The sequence below is a fragment of the Corylus avellana genome, chromosome 8, assembly GCF_965113065.1.
Source record: "Corylus avellana chromosome 8, dhCorAvel1.hap1.2, whole genome shotgun sequence".
In the NCBI taxonomy this organism is placed as follows: Eukaryota; Viridiplantae; Streptophyta; class Magnoliopsida; order Fagales; family Betulaceae; genus Corylus; species Corylus avellana.
This window is the reverse complement of record NC_142497.1, coordinates 9,055,202-9,066,242: the sequence shown is the minus strand read 5'-3', so window position 1 is coordinate 9,066,242 and position 11,041 is coordinate 9,055,202. Positions and strand designations below refer to the sequence as shown.

Sequence of the window (11,041 nt, the reverse complement as noted above, 5' to 3'; positions counted from 1 at the left end):
TTTGTTTAATTTGTTAGTATTTTTAATTAAACATGTCTAGTAGAAAATATGCATTTGGATATGAAAAACTAAAAACTAAAAAATAAAAAATAAAAAAAAGTAGACAAATTGATTGAATTTCAAAGAGGAGCTCTAAATAAATTTGTTATTAGCAATAAACAAAATATTGATGATAATTTAGGTGAAAAACTCATAAATGAACAAGAAACTCATCAAAAAGAATTAGAAGATAATGAAAATGTTATTAATGTATCTAACTCTATTGCTACAAATATTTATGACCATGGCCAATGGAAAAATATTGATGCAAAATTAAGGGATTTGTTAGTAGAAAATGGTCCAATAAGGTACAATACTATAGATTTTCCTAAAAATGAGAACTCTAGGCATTTTTGTAATACATATTATATGCAAAAATTATCAAATGGGGAGCAACATAATAGAAAATGGCTAGTCTATTCAAAAGATGTAGATAGAGTATTTTGTTTTTGTTGCAAGTTGTTTAATTCAAAACCTAATGGAATGCAACTAGCTAATGAAGGAACTAATGACTGGAAAAATCTTAGTGCTAAACTAAAAAGTCATGAAACAACTAATGAACATATTACTAACATGAATGACTGGATTGATTTAGAAATGAGATTGTTAAAAAATAAAACATTTGATAAAAATGTCCAAGAACAAATTAACAAAGAGAAAGATCATTGGAAAAGAGTATTATTGAGAATTATTGTTGTAGTAAAAAATCTTGGTAAGAATAATTTTGCATTTAGAGGACAAAATGAAAAGATTTACTAAGAAAAAAATGGAAATTTTTTAAGTCTAATTGAAATGATTGCAGAATTTGACCCAGTAATGCAAGAGCATATTCGTCGTATTAAAGATAGGGAAATTCATAAACATTATCTTGGACATAATATACAAAATGAATTGATACATTTGTTAGCAACAGAAGTAAAAGGGAGTATTGTTGAAAAAGTTAGAGAAGCAAAATATTTTTCAATTATACTTAATTGTACCCCAGATGCAAGTCATCAAGAACAAATGTCTCTCATTCTAAGATGTGTTAATATTTCAGAAAATCCAATAAAAGTATAAGAACGTTTTGTAGAATTTATAACAGTAGATGATATTATTGGAGAATGTCTTTTTATTGAAATGATTGGGTTAATAAAAAAACTTGAACTTAACATTAGTGATATACGAGGACAAGGCTATGATAATGGATCTAATATGAAGGGAAAAGAACGAGGAGTGCAAAAAAGACTACTAGATATAAATCCTAAAGCATTTTACACACATTGTGGTTGTCAAAGTCTTAATCTTGTACTATGTGATATTGCTAATTCATGTCCTAAAGCTATATCTTTTTTTAGAATTATACAACGTATATATACTTTGTTTTCGTCATCTACAAAATGATGGAAAATATTACTAGATAATGTGTCAAGTTTAACTCTTAAGCCATTATCACAAACACGTTGGGAAAGTCAGATTGAAAGTATAAAAGCAATAAAATTTCAAACTCCACAAATAAGAGAGGCTCTGCTACAATTAACAAAAACAAGTGAAGATCCTAAAACAAAAAGTGAAGCTAATTGTTTAGCAACCTATGAGATTGAAAGTTTTGAATTCTTATTGAGTATGACTATTTGGTATGATATTTTATTTGTTGTTAATACTGTTAGTAAAAATTTACAATCAAAAGACATGCATATTGATGTTGCTATAGATCAATTAAAAGGTCTATTTCCTATTTTAAAACTTATAGAGAAACTGGATATACATCGGCTATGATTTCATCTAAAGAGATTGCAACCATAATGGAAATAGAACATGTTTTTCGTGAAAAACGTGTAATTCGTAGAAAGAAATAGTTTGATGAGAATGCTAATGACGAGACAACACAAACTGCTGAAGAATCTTTTAGAATTGATTACTTCTTATACATAGTAGATCAAGCTATTTCTTCAATTCAAAGTAGGTTTGAACAATTTCAAATATACGAAAATATTTTTGGTTTTTTAGTTAATTTAAGAAATTAAAATCACTAGATGATGATGGTTTGCAAAATAAATGTCTTAATCTAGAATGTTTCCTAAAACATGATCTTGATGGTTTAGATTTATTTTCAAAACTAAAAGTTTTAAATGAAATTTTACAAAAAGAAGAAAGTGCTCCAATTGACATATTAAATTATATAAAAAGACTTGATTCTTTTCCAAAGGCATGTATCGCTTATAGAATTTTATTGACAATACCTGTTACAATTGCTTCTACAAAAAGAAGTTTTTCAAAATTAAAATTAATAAAATCCTACCTAAGATCAACAATGTCACAAGAGAGATTAAATAGATTAGCCATATTATCAATTGAAAAAAAGATGTTAGAAAATCTTGAATATTAAAAGTTAATCAAAAATTTTGCATCTTAAAAAGCGAGAAGAAGAATTTTTAAATAAATAAATAAATAAATATATATATATATATATATATATATATATATATATATATATATATATATTACTTTAAAAAAAAATTGACTTTAAAAAAAAAAAAATTGTTACTTGAAAAAAAAAAAAACATTTAGGCACAATTTCAAAGTTTTGCCTAAAGCCCCAAAATACATTGAGCTGGCCCTGATTTCCCAAAAAAAAATTGACTTTAAAAAAAAAAACATTTAGGCACAATTTCAAAGTTTTGCCTAAAGTCCCAAAATACATTGAGCTGGCCCTGATTTCCCAAAACAAAATCAACATCAAAACATTCTTTTTTTTTTTCTTTTTTTTTTTGAACTTTTTATAGTACTTCATTCACTTTTTCAAAGAAAGCAAGAGTTTCAACTCTTTCATCTTCTTTGTGCATATCTTTGAGGACATCTCTTTCCTCTTCTTTGTACATAAAACACAGCAGCATTCTCTTCTCACAACAAAACTTAAAAAAAAAAATCAGCACAACGAACACAAAAGATTAGGTCTTCCATAACATGTCTCTCTCTGATGATAGCCTTGAATTCATGAAAGTTTTCAGCCATGCTAGCTAGCGGTTCAGTTTCGGCCATGCCAATTTATGAATGGCTAGGTCTAGATCTTCCAGTAACATGTCTTTATCCGATGATAGCCCTAAGTTCATAAAAGTTTTATACCATGCCAGCTCTCAAAAACTAGTTTTCTCTCTTTCTTTCTTTAGCACTTTCATAAGTTTAGTGTTTTCATATATTTGATCACATTTGGTCACGATTTTTGGATATTATGCTTTTTTCAAGCTTGAAAAGTTAAGTTGTTAAGGAGTTAAGGTGTTATTTGGTAAACACCACACCACCCCCCAAATACTATTCACCTCATTTTTTTAAAAAAAAAAAATTAACATCAAAATATTCTCACTTTTTATATCACCCCCAAATCACAAAAAATAAAAAAATAAATAAATAAATAAAATAAAAACTAAAAATTCGACCGTGAGAGATGAACTCTCTCACCGATCTGCTCCTCCTCAACCCAAAGGTCATGAGACAAATCCCACCTCAATCCAAAAGCCATGAAAAAAAAAAAAAAAACCGCAAAGGAGCACGGCAATCGGCATCGTAGACATCGCCTGGAAAACACGCCTTAATTGATGAGGACAATCAAATTTAAAGTCAAAGAAACTAGATCTAGATCTAGATTTATAAACTAGATGTAAAGCAAACCTGCTAGAAACGAAGACCAGAGAAGGCCACAGAGAAGAATCTGAGTACTGCTACCAGAGAAGGGGGAGGAGGGAATTTGAGCCCTTTAATTTGCATTTGTTAATCCTTTAGTTGTATTACAATCTAATGTTTTGTACTAGCTTTGTGATTTTAGTGTTTTGTAGGCTGTTAAGGGAAAATTGGGGACTTAATGTGAAAAATGTAAAAGCTAGAAAAAGAGCCACCAACGGAAGAGGGATTGAGCGGACAACCCTACGATGGAGCACATCTGCGCTCGAGCCCAGCTAGGTCACTCTCGAGCACACCCACGCCCATGGACAAGCCACCAGCACTCAAGCGCTGGCACCGCAAGAAGAAATTAGTATGCACGAGTGCGCTCGAGTGCAATCAGCATGCGATCAAGTGCACTTATCTCACAAAATTCTAGCTTAGCGGGCCAATTTTTTTTTTTTTTTTTTTTAAAAAAAGGGCTTATAAAAAGAAAAGAAATCAGAGGGAAAAAAAAAAAAAAAGGCTGCTGAGTACGAAATTTCAGAGAAGATAGAAGAAAGTTAAGGGTTTTCCTTACTTACGGTGCTCTTAATTTTGGTTTTTTTTTTTTTTTTTTTTTTTTTTTTGGTAAGCTTCCCAAACCTTCATGGATTCAATCATGTTTGTATTTTCTTTCACTTCCATAAGAGGCTAAATCCTCAACTAAGGTTGAGGATGAAGCCTCACCAATAAATAGCAACAATATTTTCATGTGATGTAATATTTTCCGACTATATGATCGATTTTCCAATTGTTCTCTTTCAATTCAATTAGTTGAAGAATTTCATTTAATTGATTGCTTGGGTTTTCTTTGTCAAAAAAAAAAAATGGATATCCATTGTGATTCATTCTACAGATACATTAGATGATTTCGTTTAAATTGAGTATCCATTGTGATTTGTTTCACGGATACATTGGATGATTTAATTTAAATTGGATATCTTTTGTGATTTGTGCATGAATTGATACATTGGATTGTTTTAATTAATTATTTGAAGCAAAGTAGAACATACATATGATTTTGGATATATTATTGACCATAAGAATATGTTGCTATGATTTTGTGAGTGCGGATTCTAAAATCTTCGTGCTTCATTATTTGATAATTTTCACTTTATTTAGTTTATGCTTTTGATTTTTTATTCACCCAAAAAAAAAAAAAAAAAAATCACTCATTTTTCGAAACTAGGTTAAGATTTAGTTGGTTTAGATATAATTGTTCTTAATAAACAAAATTCGCTATGGGTTCGACTTCACACTTACAACACTATATTGTAAAACGATTTGTGCACTTGCAAGTACAATAAAATTTCACAACATTGAATGCAAATGGAACTCGTAGGAGGATATTGTGGCAAAGCTTAGATTACCCTACTGACACACTTTTTCCTGCTTTGAAACTATGAATGAACTTTAATACAAAAGAAAATGGGCGCTTAGTTCATGGCTAACATGCCAAATCCCTACCTCTGGAGGCTTTTCCTTGGAATGGAACCTTAATGCAAGCAAAATGGGACAACTCGTTATGAGACATTGAGAAACATTGTACTGGGTTAGTGGGAGTGGGAATGATTCTCACTTTCCAAATTTTGGTATGAAGACAAGTGTCGTTTGCCATTTTCATTTCATTTAAAACCAAAATGAGAGTTATTTTACTTTCTCTGTTCCCAAAGGCTGTGAATCGATATGGATCTTAGGCTTCAATGGGAAACTTTTGGATCACTCAAACCATATTTTTGTGAATAGTGACATGTTTTTTTAATTCCTCTGACCATTGGTGTGTGGAGCACAATACACCCAATTGCAAGAAAAACAGTAAAAAGTTCTACCAAAAGCGGGGTTCATTTAAAAAACAATCATATCGTGTGGATGACAACTTAAGCATAAGTAAAAGTGATTGTTGGGTTCAATGCTAGAACGATTGTTCATGCCTCGACTTTAGTACGCATGCAAAAATGCAACTAGATTCCACTTCTACAATAGTCTATTTGTAGAAGATATAGTTGGCAATGAAGAACGTTATTATGTTCTTGAAACTGTTAAGCAAGCTTCATTTATAATTTATGTATGTCATGTTTGCTTAATTTTGATTGGATTGGTTGGGACTTGTGAAATTGTGAAGTTGAGAGTCTTACTTTTTTTTTTAGGGGAAAATACAGTTTACCCCCCTGAAGTTTCAGGGGTTTTTCAATTTTAACCTTAAAGTTCAAAAATTGGCAATTTGAACCCTCCGTTTAATGTTTCCGTCTAAATGGACGGAAGTCTATGAATTTACATCATTACCCTCAGGCTTTTTTAAAAGAATTTCCGTTCAATTTAACAAAAATTAGTAACGGAAGGTTTAAATTGCCAATTTTTGAAACTTCAGGGGGGTATATTGCCAATTTTTTAATTTTTGGGCTAAAATTGAAAAACCTGGGTAAACTGCATTTTCTCCTTTTTTTTATTATGCGACACTAACAGACCGACGGAGACACTATCAGTGCCCTTTGATAAGTGCTAACATATACATATTTTAGCCCCTTAATTTATGTATGTTAATCTCTTAGTCGTGTTATTTTGTGATGTTTTGTTTCATTTTTGTGTTTTTGTCAATTTTTAGGTGTTTGAAGGAAAAGAAATCATTTCTGGAAAGTTTCGAGCATAAAGGACAAATTTCGAGAAAAGCTGGAAATGGGATCGAGCGCACAAGACCTAGGCTCAAGCGCATCAGGGGTCGAGTACCAAAGCAAGGGGAGCAAGCGTAGCAGTGATCGCACGCACAAGTAGAAGGCTCGAGCACAGTAGAAAGTGGGATCAATCGCAGCCACGCGCTGGAGCACACCCCTTTGGGATCAAACACACTCATACAGCCCAGATGTGGAAAGACTCCAATTCCACCTTAAATTAGGTTTTCCAAATCCTAATTGTAGAGGAGATAAACCTACGATTTTATAGGTTTTCTAGAGCTTCTAGGGTTTTCCTAAGCCTATAAATAGACCTCTAAGCCTCACAGAAAAATAGACAATTCCAAAAAAGAAAATTTGGAGCTACTTCCAAAATTCATTTTTGGTTTCTTCTTTTCCTTTTCTTTTTAGTTTTATTTAAATTATGTATAGCTAAACCTTTTGTTAGGGGCTAGATTGAAGCCCTAATCATGTCTTTGTAGGATTTCAATATAACGCATTTGTTTCAATCATATTTTGGTTTATTTAAATTGATTAATTTCTGGTTTATTGAATTCCTCGTATGCATATGGTATGGATTTGTTAATTAAGTCAATTTAGATGATCGAGTCTTGGGCTTAATAAAGTGACAAAAGAACCTCATCATCGATTCTTGGCTTAATCAACATAGGGAACTGAGAGTAGATACCATGCCCTAGGCTTCATGTGTTTGTCGAACTTTGTTGTGACAAATACCCACCTAAATTAATAGGCAAATATTTGCTATGTTTTACTCGCATATGCACAAGATCAAAACGATAGTATAGATAGCAAGTACGAGATCATTCCCACGAGGATTGATGATTTTGTTTAAAATTTTCCAAAATAAAATAACAGAATTGTTACGAATTGAAATATTGAAAAGAAATAATAATGAAAGGGTTAGGGTTTTGACATCCACTGCTAATCAGACTAATTAAAATAATAATATGCCAATGTTCGAATCATACAGGTATATTTAATGTTTGTCAACCTAAGGGCATGGTATCTACTCCTTAAGCTATTGATTTCCCTAAGCAACGAATTAGGCATGGTATATACTCTAATTCTTTTCTTCCCCAAAGGATTTAGTGTGGTATCTACTAAGTTGTTCTTTAGGAAAGCATAACTCTATGGAAATCGATAAACACATGAAGCCTAGGGCATGGTGTCTACTCCTAGTTTCCCATGTTGATTAAGCCAAGAACCCGTGATGTGGTTCCTTTGCTACTTTATTAAGGCCAAGACTCGGTCATCTAAATTGACTTAATTAATAAATCCATACCATATGCATATGAGGAATTCAATAAACCAGAAATTAACCAATTTACATAAACCAAAATATGATTAAAACAAAGGCATCATATTGAAATCCTAAAAAGACATAATTAGGGCTTCAATCTAGCCCCTCACAAAATATTTAGCTACTCATTATAAAACTAAAAAGAAAAGAAAAGAAAAGAAGAATCTGGAAATGACTCTTGGAAGTAGCTCCAAATTCTCCTCTCTGGAATTGTGTATATAATTGTGAGGCTAAGAGGTGTATTCATAGGCTTAAAAAAACCCTAGACGCTCTAGAAAACATAATAAACTCGGAGGTCAATCTCCTAACTAAACTAGGGCACTGAAAACCCAATTTGAAGTGAAAAAGGGCCTCTGCCGCATTTGGCCGCTTCGAGTGCGCTCGATCCCAAGATCATGCGCTCAAGCGCATGGCTGTGCTCAATCCTAGTTCCAATGTGCTCGAGCGCTGATGTGCTCAAGCCTAGGTGTTCTGCGATCGAGCATGGATGCGCTTGATCCTAATGGCTTGTGCTCGATCTTGAAGCTTGGCAAATTTTCCCAAATTGCCCTTTAACCTCGAAACTTTCCAGAAATGCTTCATTTTCTTCAAAAACCTATAAAAAAGACAGAAAACACAGAAATGAAGTAAAACGGCACATAATAACAAAACTAAGAGACTCACAAATGTAAATTAAGGGGCTAAAATATGACTATTTTAGCTCTTATCAATTTCCATAGATTTATGATTTCTTAAAGGACAACTTACAAGATACCATGCTAAATCCTTTAAGAAAGAAAAGAATTAGACGTATCTTTGAATAATCAGTAAGATAGTTGTTCTCTTTCAGCTATATGATATTCAAGAAAATTTCGGATTGCCTAATATCCCACCAATTAGTAACCCAAGATTCCAGACTTTTAGTAAATGAGAGAGAGTAGATACCATGCCTAATTCATTGCGTGAGGGATCAATAGTTTAAGGAGTAGATACCATGCCCTTAGGTTGACAAGCATTAAATATACATGTATGATTGGAACATTGGCATATTGTTATCTTAATTAGTCTGATTAGTGGTGGATGTCAAAACCCTAACCCTTTTGTTACCTTTTCAATATTTCAATTCGTGATAGTTTTGATATTAATTTGGAAAATCAATTTTTAGCAAAATCAACAATCCTCGTGGGAATGATCTCGTATTTGCCTAACTATACTATCATTTTGATCTTGTGCACTTGCGAGTAAAACATACCAAATATTGTCTATTAATTTAGGTATCATTTGGCACAACACCCTTCCCCCCCAGTGAAACCAATCGAGACACCAGTAGCCCACCCACCCCAGTTAGATTTGTTTCATTTTAATGATTAGGAGATATTAGCAATTTGTTTCATCTTTGGTTGAATTTCTAAAGATTTTGTGCTAAACAAGTGCTTTATAAACTTTGATTAGGTGGGACCATCAAAAAAAAAAAAAAGACATGGCTGATATAGGTCACAGTAGCAGCTTCAGTGGTTGCTTAGTTTTCATCTTGGGATTATTATGCTTTTGGTGTAGGAGAAAACTTCAAGGTAATATTTTAGCAACTAGATATAAGACCAATTAATTTCGAGACCCATATAAGCAATTGGGTTTAACTATGAATATTTTGTGCAACAAGAATGGATCAATATGGCGAAGAAGAAAACTTGTTTGTTAGGACAAAATTTTCAGTGGAACAATTTGCATATAAGTCCATTTTGGAGGCTATTGGAAACTTCTCCACTGTAAATAAACTTTGAGAATGCGGTTTTGGCCCAGTATATATAGTAAGGTTTGGCCCGCTATTAATGTTAGAATATTTGATATTAAAAGAACACAAGGATCGTGTTCTACCTCTAAATCAAACGCATAAGCAGCTTATATAAGGAAAATAAATAGCTATGTTGAATATTAAATGAATACAATAATAGATACATCTACACAACCACAACACAAGATTTGTTGACGAAGTGGATAACCTTTTGAACCAATCAAAAGGAAAAACCACTCCTAAGCAGCCAAACCCAGGAAATCACTATATAAAGATCTAGACATTACAGACATTAGAAATACTCACAAAACACCTTGCAAGTTCTAGACTTTGTAAGATCAACAAGCATCCAACTTGTTCCTCTTAGCTCACAATCTTCATGGAGTGCATTTCCTTACCGACTTTTCGGTAAACTTCTTTACGGTTGCGGAAACGTATGGTGTGGTTTAAATCTCAGCAAAAAATAAACCCTCAGTAAGCAAAAGCACAAAGCTTTTTAGGCAATCTTACTTGCTACAAACAACGGTGAAGGATATCACTTCTACGAGGAAAATATCACAACCTTCTTCACCAGGAACCTCCAAACTCAAAAGAGCATAAATGGAAATGGAGAGGTTCAAAGAATTCTAAAAATAAGACAAGAATTTATAAATCTACAGTTTTATTTCTTTCCTTCTTAACAAGGATTATCTTCCATCGTGACAGTAAGGCCAAAATCTGATATTTTGAACCATACTCGTCATAATGGGAGTTAATCCTCGTTAAGACGAAAAGAGTAAAAAGACTAGATCTGAATACCCATCACTAGCCCATCATGACGTGCCATCCAACAAGAAAGCCGAAAGCTTCTTATGGAGTCCTGTCACAAGCCCATCATGAGGTGCCATCTGATGAGAAAATAGAAAGCTTTCCTTCAATGCCGTCATGAGCCCATCATGACATGCCATCTGAATAGAAAATAGGGAGCCTAGCTCCTTTTTTGTCCCATCATGAGCCCATTCTAACATGCCATCTGACGAGAAGGTAGGGAACTATCCTTAAGTCTCGTTACATGCTCGTTCTGACGCCCCATCCAACGAGGAAGGCAAAGAACTCTATCAAACATCCAATCTTCACCCCAACACTTGGGGAAGAATGTGAAATTACAAACAAATGTTTTGATCATTAACTAAGGCCAAAATAAACCTAACATATATTATTCTCTAGGATTTATTGTCGTTCCTATTAGGGTTTATTCTCTACCTTAATTACTTTAGGGTTTTCTTGTTCACTACTCTTGAGATCTCTATTTCTAGATACTATTGTAACACAACATTATCATACAATTCAATATACAATATGTAGTCCATTATGTATCTCCGCTTCTCCTCTCTTCTATTGTCTCTCTTTCTTCAATATATTTAACAGTTAATAAGTTTAATGCTCTCCTTTGTATCACTAATTTGGGAATATACCTAGGTGCCAAGAGATAGCTGTGAAGAGGTTATCTAAAAGTTCTGGACAGGGAATTGAAGAATTCAAGAATGAGGTTGATATCATTGGTCAATTCCAACATTGAAATATCGT

At 32.8% G+C, this 11,041-nt stretch overlaps 1 pseudogene; it reads left to right on the top strand.

Annotated features, from left to right (window-relative positions):
* Nucleotides 1-522: 522 nt before the first annotated feature.
* On the top strand, nucleotides 523-1,098 carry LOC148584091 (uncharacterized; annotated as a pseudogene).
* Nucleotides 1,099-11,041: the final 9,943 nt, after the last annotated feature.